The following is an 18,568-nucleotide window of genomic DNA, read 5'->3' as shown; positions in this document are numbered from 1 at the left end:
CGAATGCCTGAAGCACAGATTGCTCATCTAGCCAGGGAGTAACCCAAAACTGCTGAATTATACAAGCAAAGATGAAGTAATACCAAAAGCCAGCCTTAGAATTCAGAATGCACATATGCAATCTATATTTGGATTGGTTGCAAGCAACAGGTAGAACAGGGGGAACACAAGGAAGCTGCCCGAGCAGCAAGAGTCCTGGTTAGGAAAGCCAAAGCAGAGTTTGAGTTGAATCTAGCCAGGGAGATTAAAGGGAATACTAAGAACTTTTACAGGTATATTAATGGGAAGAAGAAGACTAGGGAAGGTGTGGGCCCCCTCAGAAAGGAAAATGGTGACATGGTCACAAGTGATGAGGAAAAGGCTGAGGTACTTAACTTCTTTACCTCAGTCTTCACTGCAAGGGCCTCTAGCCACACTCCTGATGTTATGGAAGTCAAAGCCAGGGACGGGGAGGAAGAACTGCCCATTGCAAGTGCAGATCAGGTTCGTGATCATCTGAAGAACCTGAAAGTGTTCAAGTCCATGGGACCCGACGGGTTACACCCACGGGTACTGAGAGAACTGGCAGATGAGGTTGCTAAACCCCTCTCTATTATATTTCAAAAGTCCTGGCAGTCTGGTGAAGTCCCCACAGACTGGAAAAGGGGAAACATTGCCCCCATCTTCAAAAAGGGCAAGAAGGAGGAACCAGGGAACTACAGGCCAGTCAGTCTCACCTCTGTGCCTGGAAAGATCATGGAACAGATCCTCCTGGAGTCACTACTCGCTCAAAAGAATAGTGAAGAGGTGATTGGGAACAGTCAGCATGGCTTTGCCAAGGGCAAATCCTGCCTGACCAACCTGGTGGCCTTCTATGAGCAGGTGACAAAATTAACAGATGAGGGGCGAGCAACTGATGTCATTTACCTGGACCTGAGCAAAGCCTTCAACACTGTCCCGCACCACATCCTGGTCTCCAAACTGGTGACACATGGGTTTGATGGGTGGACCACTAGATGGATAAGGAACTGGCTTGATGGCCGCACCCAAAGAGTGGCTGTCAATGGCTCCATGTCCCAGTGGAGGCCAGTGACAAGTGGAGTCCCTCAGGGATCAGTCCTGGGACCTGTCTTATTGAACATCTTCGTGGGGGACATGGACAGTGGCATTGAGTGCACCCTCAGCAAGTTTGCTGATGACACCAAGCTGTGTGGTGCAGCAGACACGCTGGAGGGAAGGGAGGCCATCCAGAGGGACCTTGACAGGCTGGAGAGGTGTGCACAGGCCAACCTCATGAAGTTCAATAAGAGCAAGTGCAGGGTCCTGCATCTGGGTCAAGGCAATCCCAGGCACAAATCCAGGCCGGGCAGTGACTGGCTGGAAAGTAGCCCTGAAGAGAGAGACTTGGGGGTGCTGGTGGACAAAAAGCTCAACATGAGCTCTCAGTGTGCACTTGCAGCCCGCAAAGCCAATCAGATCCTGGGCTGCATCAGGAGAAGTGTGGCTAGCAGGTCGAGGGAGGTGATCCTCCCCCTCTACTCAGCCCTGGTGAGACCCCACCTGGAGTACTGTGTCCAGTTCTGGAGCCCCTATTACAAGAGGGATGTGGAGGTGCTGGAACGTGTCCAGAGAAGGGCCACGAGGATGATCAGAGGGCTGGAGCACCTCTCCTATGAGGACAGACTGAAGGAGTTGGGGCTGTACAGTCTGCAGAAGAGAAGGCTCCGAGGAGACCTAATTGTCGCCTTCCAGTATCTGAAGGGGGCCTACAGGAAGGCTGGGGAAGGACTTCTCAGGATATCAGGTAGTGATAGGACTAGGGGGAATGGAATGAAGCTGGAGGTGGGGAGATTCAGGCTGGAGGTGAGGAGGAAGTTCTTCCCCATGAGAGTGGTGAAACCCTGGAATGGGTTGTCCAGGGAGGTGGTCGAGGCCCCGTCCCTGGGGGTGTTTAAGAGCAGGCTGGATGAGGCTCTGTCCAGCCTGATCTAGTGTGGGGTGTCCCTGCCCATGGCAGGGGGGTTGGAACTAGATGATCCTTGTGGTCCCTTCCAACCCTGAATGAAACTATGAAACTATGAATTCCTTTTCTGTTATCCTCTAACAGCATAACTCAAACACAGAAATACAGAATCATCTCTTGATCAGTTGTACTGGACAGCTTTTCAAATACCCAGTTTGAGGAACCCTGAAGCAAAAGGCCATCTAATAACTGAAGTAAAAAGCTTTCTTATTCAGTTCTCTGATCTTTAGCTGAACTAAGGAGAAGAGAGTATTTTCAAGAGTTAAAATGTATTGCATTTGCATGTTAAGCCTTCTATCACAAAAAAAACCCACAACTCCCTTAAAGCCACGAAGAAGGACTGTAAGCAGAGGACTTCTACTCTGAAGAAACATGTTTACTGGGACTGCTAGGACTTTCCAGAGAAGAGCTTGCTGAAGTCTCTAAGTAGCTTTTATCATATCTTGCATTATAACAGTAGTCTAAGTTCTAGATATGCGTTTTGCCTTCCACAGCAATCCAAGAGTTGCAGATTAAGGAAGACATGCTCATATTCTGCATAGGTTTGTGTTTCTTAACCTAAAGGACAGAGTCTGCAAACATCCAGCTTCCTGATGATGATTAAAGACCCCTACTCAGATACACTAGAGAGATATGCATACGCAACATGAAGTCATGTTTACTAGAATTAGAGTTAACCAGGTTGGAAAAGACCTTCAAGATCACCAAGTCTACCCTATCACCCAACACCATCTAATCAACTAAACCATTGCACCAAGCGCCTCACCCAGTCTCTTCTTAGACACTTCCAGTGATGATGACTCCACCACCTCCCTGGGCAGCACATTCCAATGGCAAATCACTCTTCTTGTGAAGAACTTCTTTCTAACATCTAGCCTAAACTTCCCCTGGCGCAGCTTGAGACTCCGTCCTCTACGTTCTGTTGGTGGTTGCCTGGGAGAAGAGACCAACCCCCATCTGGCTACTATTATTGAAGTGCCTTACTTTTTGAGCACATTCCTGTGGCATTTCCCAGTGAGGTAAATTTAAATTTATTATCATCCTACTAGCTAGAATAGTGATAGCTAATGTGTCCATTTGAAACCATCTGTCCATTTGTTGCCCTTGTGAACATCTTGCCTTCAAATCAATGTTTAACGAAAAAGGCACTGCAGGTAGATTACTTAACTATCCATCTGCTTAAAACAAGTAGAAGTCACAGCCTGAGCACTGGTTAAATGTTCTGAGAAAAAAACCCACTCCACCTATCATCTGATAACACTACAGGGCACACACATCTATTCAGAAGTCCTTTGGGCCAAAAGGGCACATCTCTAAATCACACCTCCCTTCACACAGAAGTAAACTGTCTCACACCTTTTCTACCTACTATGGCTGTATTAAAGAGTGTTCAGAGTTTGTCATTACTTTCCCCAGGAGAAGAACAAGGTTCTGGAAAACTATGGTATTACTGAAATTAAGAAGCAAACTTGCAAATAAAAGCTTTCTCCGATGATTATGCAGTAAAAAAGGCTTAGCCCTTTCTAGCTAAGCCTTTCAGGAAAACGTCTGAAGTGTAAGACCAGAAAGAATTCGTAAAGAAGTTATCAGAAAAATCACAGAAAGCAACAGATTTCAGACTGGCTAATTCTGTAGCAAGTATGTGCATTTGGATAATAAGGAAACTCCTGTTGTTACAGGAGTAACTAAGTGCACTGTAGGATAAAGATGTAAGAAACCTAACATCATTGCCTACTTCCCTTGCTAAGATACAGGGGACTAAGCTCCAAAATTTTAAGATGCTCTAGCTGTAGGATACAGTGAGAAAGTTTGCTAGTTTCAAAAAATTAACATCACTGCCAGTATTTTTTTATGACACAAAGAGAAAGAATAGACTCTCCTCAAAAGGCTATCTCAACTAACTGCTCTCTGAAGACTGTCCTGCAAAGAGCTTGAGTTTCCAAAAGCGATTTTTTATCTGAGTAGAGAATCCCAACCTAGCATCCAGTGTCAAGCAACACATTTAGAACAGAAGTCAGGTTTTGCATCAAGTCTTGCTACTACCACTGAAGGTTTTATCCTCAATAGCATATCTTCTATTTCTGCTACTCTAGACAGTGGGAAAAAAGAAACCAAAACAAACCCAACACCTTAAATCTGGATTCTATAACATATACAGATCCTGTATTTAGAGCAAATATGCCATAAAGAATTCATGAAGGCACAGCTGCATGCCATTTTGTCTAAGACATTATAGTACACACATACCAAATAACTGCATTTTCCCTATCTTACATATGTAATACACACAACCCTTAGTGGGACCATGAGTATATTCAAAATCTAGAATGAATTTGAACTCCACATGTGGTAAAAATTCAGCAAAAATATTAATTCAGTCTTTCAGTTCACATCAGGTACAGAATATATACCAAGAATTCTCTAACACTGATGCATGTGACAATGACAGAAATCAAGCTGCATCAAATTTATAAGGGATAGCAGGGAGGTTTTTTGTTTCTTTACACAAGGATGTGCCCTCGCAACAAAAAGGTTCTTATTCTTCTCTCATACTCTAAAGGTAAGTTTTCTGATAGAAATAAACTAAAACTGAGCCATCACAGCAGATTAGAAACAAAACAAAATCACACATAAACCAAAACACCTTGAACTACTAATATTACTGTACAGACAGTTACAGGAGACAAATTTTCTGCCACACTACTTAGCCCCTTGGATCTATTTGTTGGATTTTTAAAGCTATTTTGTCATTTACTAGGTTTACAGAAAAAAGTAGTTAAATTTCAAAAGAAAAAAGTCATTCTATATCATAGGTTGTAGACAGGCAGAGGTTGGTCTCTTCTCCCAGGCAACCAGCACCAGAACAAGAGGACACAGTCTCAGACTGTGCCAGGGAGGTTTAGGCTGGAGGTTAGGAGGAAGTTTTACACAGAGAGAGTGATTGCCCATTGGAATGGGCTGCCCGAGGAGGTGGTGGAGTCACCACCACTGGAGGTGTTCAGAAGGAGACTTGATAGGGTGCTTGGGTGCATGGTTTAGTTGATTAGGTGGTGTTAGATGATAGGTTGGACACGATGATCTTGAAAGTCTCTTCCAACCTGGTCTGGTCTATTCTATCACCATCACCAGCTCATTCAAATCAGTGATATAAGAACACCAGCTGCCAAATATTAACACTTGCTATGCTATAGGCATTTTAATATTTACTGAAAAGAACAGGAAGAGAGGTAATTCAAGCATCTGTTATGTCAACTAACAGCCTACACACAATCTTTTAAAAGAACTGATTTAAATACAGGAATTGAAGCCTTCAAATATGAATTTTTAAAATATATAGTTATTTTTATACCTCAGTTTTAAACATTTTGTTGAACTTAGCCTCTTCCATGTTAAGATTTTTTTCTACCTACTAGCAGAAGTTACTTCAGTAACAGTACTGCATCAGTATGTAGAGACTCAGCACTTGGAAGTGTAGACATCTTAAAATTTTTAAGAAGGTCTATTTATTTAGCAACTCACTCCCCTACTGCTAGCATACATTCATTTCCTTCCTACATCAGCTTGGCTGAACTGATTCAGTTCATTTCAAAGAAGGCATATCTCAAAGGCTTTTTAAGGCAGTTAAATGCTTAAAGAGAAGCAGCTGATCCTACATGATATATAATTATATACTCCTACACTTTACCAGGATCAATATACCTGTAATCATATGATACATACTATTTGAAGTTTGCTATAAAAACTTTGTTTTCAGATCACAGATGGCTTGTCAGACTACTTCAGAAAACACAGTACTCCCCTCTGCACTCTTATAGCATGTTCTACTTTTCCATTAGGGTAGAGAGACATTTAAAAAGTCTTAAGTGTATAACTTTTTTTAATTACTCTCTAGGAACTGCAGAGTGAAGCAAACTTTGATTACCTTTTTTTCTGGCAGCTGTCTCCAGTACCGTTGCCTGGACACATGGAATCTTTTTCAGGTGTCTGCATTGAGGCTATCTGAACTGTTTCACTTCTCATCTAAACAGAAGAGTACTTGGCAAGAAGCAGCCATTTGGCAACTTGCGAGATTGAATACTCAGTTGTGTCAAATTACTACTGCAACTTCAGTTTCACAATAAATCACTTCAACTGATTTTTAAATCAATACAGTTTAGCCTCTCTTGATTTGCAATGTATATTTCAATGCTGAAGTTTCCAATTTATTTATTGAGTAAAATCTGGTTTAGTTTTGCCACTATGCAAGTATCACATGTTGAACTATACCTGCAAAAATTCAAAGGGCAATTTTATCAATACGAAAGTTAAAACTAACATGCAAGACCACCACACCAGATTTTAAGCAAACTGTATTACAGAGGGTGCTTAAGGGCATTACAGGCAGTCAACACAGTTAGAACAGTCTACGCAGACCTGACAGCAAAAAGGTTCCAAGGAAGCAAGTATGTTAGTAATTCAACATCCACTTTATGCTATTCATCAGGTCAGATATTAGCTGCAGGCAAATCTGGGTAACACAGATCAAGACACCATCTCCAGTTCTGGCAAAGGTTACTGCTGCTGCACACTGTTGGCTGCAAGACATGTTCTTGCTGGACTGAATGGTGATGGGCACACCTTAGCACAAAGACATGTAACTCTACTCTGTCAACCCATTTAGAGAGGCAACATGTCAAACTATTTTAAAACTATTTCTATCTGTCAAAGTTTGCACTCGGTTTTACCACTTTACTGCCTGCGTACATTCTGTACTAGGTTTAACAAACTGTCTGGATTAAACTAGACACTCATTAACTACAAAAAAAGTTAAAATAAATAAATATAAATATACACACACATATATAAAGGCACACTCTCAATTTCAGGCTTTTGTAGAACAACAATTGAAAGAATCTGATGGATTTAGCAGTTCAGAAAGAAGCGCAGACATTCAGCTTGAGGATTACATAGATAATTCAGTAAAACCTACTACATAAAAAACAGAACCACAGAGTTACAACAAACTAGAAACAGGTACACAAATAGAAGACTGCTGATTTAAGCCTTCACATAGATGCTGAATTCAGAAGTATCAATTTCAGTATGTTTCCATCCCCCCAAAATTGAAGAGCTAGCCCTAGCCTACCAGCTGCCTATGTTAAGTGCTACTTGTGCTTTCTAGTCCCCAAAACATCTCCTATGTCTCCAGGTGACTGTCTCCATCTTTCTGTGGCTGAATACCATGGACTTGCATTTCCCTTTTTATACAAACTAATAGATCTACAATAGGTACATGTCCCACTCATTCACTTTTAAGTTTCTCTTTGAATGCCATGAAAATTATGTTAGTCCAGTCAACAAGGCAGTCAACATTCTCTGCAAGACTAGTCCTACTGGAGGGAATTCTGCTTTGTCTGCTACAGGCTCTACCTCCCTAGTCCTTGTTGCATCTTTCACTCTTCCCTGGGACTGGTGTGGGAACGACAAAACAAGTATTAAACATTTTGTTAAGTTGTGCATGGAAGCTGAAGGCAATGGTATCACTCTGCTGAATGTTAATGGTTCCTACCACTTGATTAGTGCTCAAACTTGCAGATAGATGGCAACTGCTTATGTGCTTGAAGTAACAGCTTCATTGAAAGGAATGTGTCTACCATTCTTTCCAAAACACAGCAAACCTGCCCACTGACTCCCAAATATTTCCTGGTATTCTGAAATTGACTGGAAATTCCGATTAAGAGCTCTAATATTGCATTTAGAGATAAAACTGCAACAAACTCACTATAGGACCAAAAAGAGTTACTAAGACTGACAATTTAGAAAGACATTCCATTTTGCATCATGCAACTTTATGTATCACTTTTAGAAGCAGGAACAGCCATGCTACCCAAAACACAGCTTTGCATAGTAAATATTAATTATGGCTAGCAATCTACTTCACTATTTAGTTAAGGAACACAGGCATAGCTAGCTTATATGCCTCTGATCATTATTTCCACAGAAGTATTTAATATTTAATATTCATCATTTCCTGCAGGAATAATATGCCAGAAGCCAAGAACCCTGAAATATTACCATTTAGCAAGCCTCAGTGCTCATGCTTTTTGTCATCCAGTCATGGACAATTTTGAAAGTCTTACCTTGAATGTAGTACAAATTTCTTCCAGATCTCTGTCTTTCTGATAGAGATTCACTTCAAAGACTCTTCCTTGTATATTAGGGATGAATAAAGAAGGGCCTGTGAGCCTGAAAGTAGTAAGATTGATGAATTGACCAATTTCACTCCTAGTTCAACACAATATTCAAGGAAATTTACAGCTCAAGAACTGCTCAATAGCAACATATAGATCAGAACTAAAAATATATGAACCACTGAAAGTGGCCAAGTTAGTCAAGCAGATCCTACTTGTCTAAGGTAATGCAGCAGGAGTTCATGTGAAAGCCTTTCACTTGTTAGAGACTGAAGTACAAAGTGATCTAAGATACATTATCAATGGCCACTACTTGCCAAAGAACTCCCACTGTCAATATGTACTACCTTCACAGACTTCATGCAAGCAAAATCCGTTTCTAAATCAGGAGTATGTACAACCACATGACAGAAAGAACACCTGCATACATTTATGTATATGCATACACATTTAAGTGTGAGGACAAGCTCAACATGAGCTCTCAGTGTGCACTTGCAGCCCGCAAAGCCAATCAGATCCTGGGCTGCATCAGGAGAAGTGTGGCTAGCAGGTCAAGGGAGGTGATCCTCCCCCTCTACTCAGCCCTGGTGAGACCCCACCTGGAGTACTGTGTCCAGTTCTGGAGCCCCTATTACAAGAGGGATGTGGAGGTGCTGGAACGTGTCCAGAGAAGGGCCACGAGGATGATCAGAGGGCTGGAGCACCTCTCCTATGAGGACAGACTGAAGGAGTTGGGGCTGTACAGTCTGCAGAAGAGAAGGCTCTGAGGTGACCTAATTGTCGCCTTCCAGTATCTGAAGGGGGCCTACAGGAAGGCTGGGGAAGGACTTCTCAGGATATCAGGTAGTGATAGGACTAGGGGGAATGGAATGAAGCTGGAGGTGGGGAGATTCAGGCTGGAGGTGAGGAGGAGGTTCTTCACCATGAGAGTGGTGAAACCCTGGAATGGGTTGTCCAGGGAGGTGGTCGAGGCCCCGTCCCTGGGGGTGTTTAAGAGCAGGCTGGATGAGGCTCTGTCCAGCCTGATCTAGTGTGGGGTGTCCCTGCCCATGGCAGGGGGGTTGGAACTAGATGATCCTTGTGGTCCCTTCCAACCCTGAATGAAACTATGAAACTATGAAACTATGACAATAGAGAAGTCTGGCATGCTGTGCTGGTTTTGGCTGGAATAGAGTTATTTTCCTTATAGAAGCTAGCATGGGGCTATGTTTTGGATTTGTGCTGGAAACAGTGTTGATAATACAGGGGTGTTTTCATTACTGTGGAGCAGTGCTTGCAGAGTCAAGGCCTTTTTTCTGCTTCTCACACCATCCCACCATCAAGAAGGCTAGGGATGCACAAGATGTTGAGAGGGAATGCAGCTGGGGCAGCTGACCCCAACTGACCAATGACATATTCCAGACCCCATGATATCATGCTCAGGAATACAAAGCTGGGGGAAGAAGGAGGAAAGGGGGAACATTAAGAGTGATGGTGTTTGTCTTCCCAGGTAACCATTACATGTGATAGATCCCAGCTTTCCTGGAGATGGCTGAACACCTGCCTGTCAATGGGAAGTGGTATATTAATTCCTTGTTTTGCTTAGTTTATGCTCGTAGCTTTTGCTTTACCTATTAAACAGTGTTCATATCAACTTATGTTCTTATCAATTTAACTTCCTCACTTTTCTGTTTGTTTTCACCATCCCACCTAGGGATGAATGAGCAAGCACACATGTGGTGCTTAGATGCTGGCTGGAGTTAAACCACAACACATATCAATGCAGTCATTTACAAGAATATATCCAGATCCTGGACTCAAAAGAAAAGAAAGACTAAAATTTGAGATTCAGACTTACTCCACAGCATGGAAACCATGACAAAGAAGCCTGCTACTAGCCACTACAGAATTCTTCAACAACAAAAGCAGGACACAAGTGACTACTCACCAAAATTATCTTGGTTACAAGAAAAAGCCTACCATAGTTAGACTCATCATATCTAGATAATTTCTGCAGCACGAATCTAATTAAAGCCTTCTCCATTTTGGAGATGTCTACATGTAGCATCTAGAGTGACAGCTTTTCATAAGCTTGGGCAAAAAGGGAAAGCAACCAACCTTAGAGAAATTGAGATTTAGTTTTCTTTTTCAGTATCCTTCTTGCCCCATCAGTTACTTCAACAAACTATTCACAGAGTTTTATAACAAGGCTCAGAATAATGAGTTACTATAAAGTTCTGAACCTTCAACACTATGAAAGAATGTTGTTCTTTTCTTTGTTAGACAGAATGAGCTTATTCAGTTAAAGTACTTTGCTTATTGAGTGCTTACACAATAGGTGGATTTCAAGTAAATAATGCTTAATATCAAAAGTAAGTCAACAAGAGTGACGAAGAACCAAGGATCCAAGTTTCCAAATAAAATATATGGATTGGTTTGGCTACTTAGGTCTCTGTCACAAGCAATTCTTCATAGAATGATTCAGAGTAGAAGGGGCCTAGGAGGTCACCTAGTTCAATTTCCCTCTCGAAGCGCAGTCAACGCTGAACTCAGTCCCACTTGCTTAGGACTTAATACACTTCGTCTTGAACACCTCCACACAGGCATACAGGTTACCTCTTATAATCTCTTATCACCCTTATAATAAATATTTTTCAACATGAATTCACCCATTTCAATTTGGGACCAGTGTTTCTTCCCTCTGCAGCTTGGTGAAGAGACTGGTTCTATCTTTTTGGTATCCATCCTTGTATATGCAAGATGGGTGCTACTGGATCCCTCCTAAGCATTTCTTCTCTGGGGTAAACAAGTCCATCATCCCCTCACAGATCACATACTCAAGCTCCCTAAATTTGTCAACATTGCTCCTGTTGGGGCAGGCAGAACAGGAGCAAAAGTTGACACAGGACTAGAGATACAACCTGGGAACATCTGGAACAAATGCCAACTAAAGAGGAATAAAGCTGTTTTCATCACTACCACGGTGAAATGCTGACTTATTTAGCCTACTATTCACTAGAACCAGGTCATTCTCAGTAAAGCTAGTAGCACTGCAGGGTGGTTACAGATTCTGGAAGCCAGCCTTAGCATGTGCCCTTGATTAACTTATGATTCCAATAGGCCCACTCCTCTAGCCCTTCCAAGTACTTCAGAATGGGCGCTCTGCCTTAAGCCACTGAGTTGTGCATCTACCACAAACCTGCAGAAGGTACGTTCTTGTTGTAACTGCCATCCAAGCAAAGTATGAGCTATCAGTCACCCTTTGAGATGACTTTTCAACCAGCTTTCACTGTCTAGTCATTCTCCCAGTCAGACTGTAAATAGTATAGGGTATATGGCAACAAGACACTAATAGCATATGTTATAAAAGGAAAAACCTTGGTGTTCATAACTCCACCTGGAATTTATTGTAGAAAGTAGTATCTGAAAAATAGAAGAGAAAGGTGTGGAAAAGAACAGCAAAAAGCCAAGAAAACTTAAACATGCTTTATTATGCACATTAGAAACAATTTGTGAAATTCAGGTAGTTTGAATTTCTCACAAACAACAAAACCCACTTTCCTGAGACCTCTGAACCTGAACAAATTCAGGAACTCCTGAACATTAAAACATTTAGTACCTAACAAAAAATTGCAAACTCCAGTCTCTACCCATGATGTGATTACACACATTTCACATCCTTCAGCCCCATAAACTTGTGCTTGAGGAAGGGAGTAGATAAGATACTCATAGCTCCACATTAAACAATGAACAAAGCCAACATCATGGCAGACAAGCAGATCAAACCTCTTATCCCCTAAGGAAATTTGCAAATGTGATAGAAAAAGCACAAAACAAACGGCTTGACTCATTCAGGAACTTGCCATGTAAAGTTTTCGTTTCTGTTGCATTCTCATGTGCCTACAGAATAAAGATATTCTTGTCAGTCAGCGTTGATATTTAATTAAACTGGAATGACTACTGTGAAGGGAGTTGTATCATCATCTGTAGCAGGCTATGCACTTGGGGAAAATCCAGAAGAGGAGATGAGCATTTTTCATTTTGCTACAATATAGGATGACTTCCAATAGCAAGGTAAGCCATGAGGTATCCGAACCATTCGGTCTAAGAACCAATGTTAATAACTACAACTTAAACAAACCTGCTTTGAAACATCTCAGGGCAGAGTCTTGAAGTTAAGGAATGATAATAAAAAGTATTTTAATAAATATATTAATGCTAAATAGAGGGCAAGAAGAACCTCAACTCTTTATTGGACCTGGAGGGTAACATTGTAACTAAAGATGAAAAAAAGGCTGAGATACTAAATACCTTCTTTGCCTCCATTTTCAACAGTAAGGCAGGAGGATTTCAGGATAACTGGTCTCCTGAACTGGTTGATGGGGTCAGGGAGCAGTGTAGTAGTACCCCTGAAATCCATGAGGAATTAGTGCGGGACTTGCTGAGCCACTTGGATCCTCACAAGTCCATGGGACAAGATGGGATCCATCCTAGGGTGCTGAGAGAGCTGGCAGATGAGCTGCCCAAGCCTCTCTCCATCGCTTTCCCCCAGTCCTGGCTCACTGGAGAGGTCCCAGACGACTGGAAACTGGCCAATGTGATACCCATCCACAAGAAGGGCCGGATAGAGGAACCTGGAAACTCCAGGCCTGTCAGCCTGACCTCAGTGCCAGGCAAGATAATGGAACAGGACATCTTGGGGCAATCACTGCACGCCTGAAGGATGGCCAAGGGATCAGGCCCAGCCAGCATGGATTTAGGAGGGGCACGTCCTACCTGACCAACCTGATCTCCTTCTGTGCCCAGGTGACTGCCTGGTGGATGTGGGGCAAGCTGTGGATGTAGTCTGCCTGGACTTCAGCAAGGCCTTTGACACCATCCCCCACAGCAAACTCCTGGCCAAGCTGTCAGCCCCTGACTTGGACAGCAGCACTCTGAGCTGGGTCAGGAACTGGCTAGAGGCTGAGCCCAGAGAGTGGTGGTGAATGGTGCCACATCCAGCTGGCAGCCAGGCACTAGTGGTGTCCTCCAGGGATCAGTGCAGGGCCCCATCCTGTTTAATATCTTCACTGATGAACTGGAGGAGGGGATTGAATCAGTCATCAGTAAATTTGGACATGAAACCAAGCTGGGGGCAGGAGTTGATCTGTTAGAGGGTAGAGGGGCTCTGAAGAGGGACCTTGACAGGCTGGACAGATGGGCACAGTCCAACATGATGTCATTTAACAAGTCCAAGTGCTGAGTGCTGCACTTTGGCCACAACTACCCCATGCAGTGCTACTGCTGCTGGAGAGCAGCCAAACAGAAAGGGACCTGGGGGTGCTGATTTACAGCTGGCTGAACATGAGCCAGCAGTGTGCCCAGGTGGGCAAGAAGGCCAATGGCATCCTGGCCTGCATCAAGAATAGTGTGGCCACCAGGAGCAGGGAAGTCATTGTGCCCCTGTACTCAGCACTGGTTAGGCCACACCTTGAGTACCATGTCCAGTTCTGGGCCCCTCAATTTAAGAAGGACAATGAGACTCTTGAAAGTGTCCAGAGAAGGGCAATGAACCTGGGGAGAGGCCTTGAGCACAAGCCCTATGAGGAGAGGCTGAGGGAGCTGGGACTGCCTATCCTGGAGAAGAGGAGGCTCAAGGGAGACCTTATTGCTCTCTGCAACTCCCTGAAGGAAGGTTGTAGCCAGGTGGGATTTGGTCTCTTCGCCCAGGCAACCAGCACCAGAACAAGAGGACACATTCTCAAGCTGCACCAGGGGAGGTTTAGGCTCGAGGTGAGGAGAAAGTTCTTCCCAGAAAGAGTAACTGGCCATTGGAATGTGCTGCCCAGGGAGGTGGTGGAGTCACGATCCCTGGAGGTATTCAAGAGGAGATTGGACATGGCACTTGAAGCCATGGTTTAGTTACTCATGAGGTGTTTGGTGACAGGTTGGACTTGACCTTTCAGGTCTCTTCCAACCTTATTGATTCTGTGAAAGCTAAACTGATAGCTGCTGTAGGCCTACCTCCTGCCACATGTACTTTGTACTCCCAACTTTTCCTTCAGTTTTTGCTCTCATATCCTCATGATATGGGGACACAAGTCTAGCATGGTGATACAAGAAACTAAACTAAAAGAAAATTCACCCCAGCAATACATACCCAACATGCACACATCATAACACACTCTCACCTAGAGATGTGACATAGCCAAGTGTCATCATGGGAAGAAAAGGAGCACATGGGGTCAGAGACAGGAAAGTGCAGAAATAAAGCACCAGTAAGATACTTAGGTAATTGTCCAAGAACGTCTTTCTTAATGAAACAGTCAGGATTATGAGTGGGTTCCAGATGTAAATGCCTAAGTGCACACAGAAGCCTTTTTTTATACTGTAACAACACTGAAAATTGGTAAAAAACCCAAACAATTCTAAGGACCTTTAACTAAAAAGAGGAATACCAGATGCTCACCAACTAGGCAGCATGTAGTAGAAAACTGTTTAGATAATACAGAATGAACTCCCTATTTTGAAGGGACAAAAGCAAAGCTATATTGTGTACATTAAGTGAGCCAAACTCCAAGATGTTATTGGTTTTCAACAGCTGCAAAGAAATAACAATGCCTGGCTGATAAAGGAAGCAAATGTATCTAGTACCCAGCATCCTCACTGAGGTAGCATAAGATTTAATGCCTGGAAGCCAACACAGAAGAAATTCAGAATTAAAACCTCAGCTTGAACTAAATTACATGCTAGCTATTTCTTCAACTGTGCTAGATTTACCTTTGTTCTGTCTCTACAGTTTTGAAGGCATTACCCTTTGGCAGCTGAAGCAAACAAGTTTTATTGCTTTTCACCTCCTTAACAGAAGTTTTTCTGGGTCACATTTGCTCACTCTAGTTTTTCTTTCCTTCTCTCAGCATGGCAATTTAGTTTAAGTAGATCCATTCAGTCACCGAAAGACCTCCTAGAAATCTTTGCTTCCTCAGCAACAGTAATATGAGTCTACCAGTTCTGTGACATCTTAAACTCATAATAAGAATAGATCATGCCATGTGCTAAGTTTTCCTCTATCTGCAGAGCTTTTTACAAAGCTCAGGGGGCAAGAGGAGGTGTGGTATGACTAAAATCAGCAAACTTTTACACAGCTCATGAAAAAGCACAACAGATGATGTCTCCTTCCAGTCTCTCCTAACTTCCTTCCTCAAGAAAGGATACAACAAGAGTGTTATAATATAGATTTTATATAGATGCTATATTTACCTCAAGCAACTCTTCCAGGACAAGATGTAAGTAGGCGAAGACGTTTATTACATTATACAGCAAAGTTATATAGTCTATCAGAGGTCACATGTGTCACATCCCACACAAGAGAAAATGTGCTCAAAGAAATTATCTGTCAACAAAAATAGAGGGAATGAATACCAATATTAATAAGTTGCTTCCCATCTCACCCAGCAATATATGTCAGTGGTCAATTTACACTTGTTGGTTTTCACCCATGCCTGTATCAAAAGTCATTATAACTCTGAAAAGTAAGTAATTGCAGTATACTATGGGCAGAGAGCAGAAATTGATATGAAAATGTTGAGTATCTGCTACTAAAAAATATTTCACATGAAAAGATAAACAGAAAATAGAAGCCTTTGATAAGAGAATAATGAAGAATACACCTTGATGAAGTGTGCTATGCCTATCCAAGTATTCTCTGAATTCATGAAGGAAGGGGCAATATGAAGAGACACATTTGAAAGTTTTCCACATTAGCTTTGTATTCTTTGTGAAACTGACATCACCAGGTTTTAAGTAGGGACAAACCTTAAGACACCCTTAATAATAGAAACAAACAACCACCATCACCACACCTTATTTTGTACACATACATTCAAATTTGGCAACCCTGAGCAAAACAACACAACAGTGAAAAGAGGTAATTTTAAGTAATATTTTTCCTAGACAGGCGACTATTTTGTCTTTCTATAGATTAAGAAATCAGTATGATCACTAAATATAATTAAGAATTTATTGTATTTTTCAAGTAAACTAACACATAAAGATTAAAAAAAAAAAACCACCACAATTCAGAGTACTTTTCCTAGTGACATTTTCCTGAACATGTTAAATCCTTTCCCTGTCATTGGCGTCACCAGTGCACAAGCTTATTTCAACCATTCTGAACTACACTGGAACTTTATTTCTTCCCTTCCATAAGTCAAGCTCCAGCTCACATCACATTAAAAAACAGCACCACCAAAACACAAAAATACCCAACCAACCAAAACCAAACAACAAAAACCAACAGGAGTAATTGCTTCAACAGTCTGTAAGTCTATCAGCTTCCCTCCAGAAGTCAGGTATTTTAACAGTACTTCTTTTTAACTCAAATAAGACCGCAACGATAGTCAAAACCACTTAGTAAGCTGTTATGATTAACAACAGTTACTATTTTGTGTTCAATAAATATTTTCAGGAAGTCCATCTCAGTATTACAGTTTCTTAGCTGGAATGCATCAAACACAAGCAAGTGAGGAGTCATTCTGTTGGCTTTTATGTTGGAAGCTAGATGAACAGCTCAATCTCCATCACTCTAACACTCAAATACAGTAATAAAACATACAGAAGCATAGATACAGTTCCAAGTAAGGCAAACCAAAGGTGAAATGTAAGTGAAATTGCAAAACACCAGTGTCACAATGGCAAAGTCCTAACAACAGTTTTCTTCCACATCAAGCACAAGCCTAATTATTATTTTAATTTTAAAACACTGGACAATGTTAAACTATAGCTTTTACCATTTATAGAAAACAGATGAGCTTACAAGGCCTGTATGCAGAGGAGGCTGCACAGCGATTTGACCCTAGCAACTCTTTCCAACGCTCATTTGCAAAGGTTGCATGCCTGTCTTCTCCTCAATCCCACTAAGGACTATTAGAAGTCACACTAAACTACCTTCCAGTTTATTAAAACATCTTTTAAATGACTGAATGCATATGAACTTTGTTATTGTTTAAACAGCAGTTCAAACAGCAGTGCAGTGCACTCAGGATTTACAGAACAAACTTCACACATCACATTCCCCCAGCTCTATTGTTTTCACAAGATTGATTTAATTTTGCTTGTATACAAAACCCCTACTATTTGAAGTTCTATGCACAACCTTCTATTAGTTTAGGAAAAAGTGGTCTTCAGAATAACATAATCAGTCACAACCTAGACACTGAATGATCCCAATAAATTCAACCACCAGCCTAAGCAATTGGTTATGAAAAGAGGGGGAAAGACATCACCTCAGAAAAGGAAAAATTAAAAAAAAAAAATCCCTAGCTGTACTATGACTCCTGGAAATGTGATGGAGATACAGACAATGACAAACTAGTAAACAGATAAACATCACGTTCAAGGAGTTAAATACACCTCTAAGTAGTGAACCCACAATTACTGGGCAAGACTCACTACACATGCCTATGAATTCCACCTGTAATTAAGACATTTCTAGTAACTTCCTTAGAGGCATTTCTTCAGTTCTTACTGGTAGCACCCAAAGTGAGACATCCATGAGTCTGAACAAACTTTATTGTGCATTGGGGTTCTATTGAGATAGACGGAACTTCTTTTCCTTCTAACATGTGGGACTGATCACTACCTAGGGGAGTCAGTGGACTAGTTCTATTAGGTCTGGATTCAAGTTTCACAACAGCTGATGCTTCACATCTGTGTTGAACATGCACACTAAAGAGTGGCCTTTTTGTGGAAGACCAGCTATCTGCCATTTTTCTCACATATCCCACAGAGAATCAAACTTAACATTCACAGGCAGAAAACAGTGCCTCTAAGTAGTACCACATCTCAAGTGCAGCCCTGTGCACCAACTAGTATGTAAAGTACCTTTTGACCAGGATAAGACTTTCCTGTTGGAAGCCACATCAAATAAAACAAGAATGTTACTACTCTACTACAGAAATGGAGCAGAAGCAGAAAGGATACGAAAAGAAACTGAGAAACACCTGAGCATTTTCCTACCTTTACAGAACCTCTCTGAAGTCAATGCTTTGACTATAGACCCACTTAGAAGCAAAGGGAACAATTTCTTTAGCTTTATACACTGAGGACAAAACTCAGTCTGCAGTACCACATAGCTTCAGTGCAGTACTTCTGATCTAAAGTTTCAAAGCATGTAAGAGTTTCAGCAGCTTTTCAAGGTCACAAGGGCAATCACAAACATAAGTCCCTGCCTTCTCCAATTCCTAATCCACCACCCTCAAAATCCAGTCTAGTTGTATTCCAGGGGCTTCAATACATCATTTTCGAAAATCATTAACTTCTCTCCTAGAATCACATTCCAAAACTACCATACATAATACTAATATCACAGCATGCATTACAAAAGGCTTCTTTAGACTTGTCTATATTTATTTGGAGGTGGCTTAACGAGCATATTGGA

The 18,568-nt window shown here is 41.8% G+C and overlaps 1 protein-coding gene across 5 annotated transcripts in view; it reads right to left on the bottom strand.

Moving 5' to 3' along the window:
* PPM1B (protein phosphatase, Mg2+/Mn2+ dependent 1B) overlaps positions 1-18,568 on the bottom strand; it is a 75,696-nt gene that overhangs the window by 49,086 nt on the left and 8,042 nt on the right. For 2 of the 5 annotated variants that reach the window (XM_068158860.1, XM_068158864.1), the window contains exons 2-3: positions 8,122-8,227; positions 5,925-6,268 (exon numbers count right to left, since the gene is read on the bottom strand). The exons of 1 other annotated variant lie outside the window; for it this stretch is intronic. The gene's annotated coding sequence lies outside the window, so the exon portion shown is untranslated. Of the gene's footprint in view, positions 1-5,924; positions 6,269-8,121; positions 8,228-15,390; positions 15,524-18,568 lie in introns of all 5 variants that reach the window. 2 more of the 5 variants (XM_068158861.1, XM_068158863.1) reach the window with 2 other exon arrangements.

This window comes from Melanerpes formicivorus, unplaced genomic scaffold (assembly GCF_026170545.1).
Source record: "Melanerpes formicivorus ecotype bairdi unplaced genomic scaffold, bMelFor1.0.p_v2 SCAF_43, whole genome shotgun sequence".
Lineage (NCBI taxonomy): Eukaryota > Metazoa > Chordata > Aves > Piciformes > Picidae > Melanerpes > Melanerpes formicivorus.
This window is presented reverse-complemented; position numbering and strand designations above follow the sequence as displayed.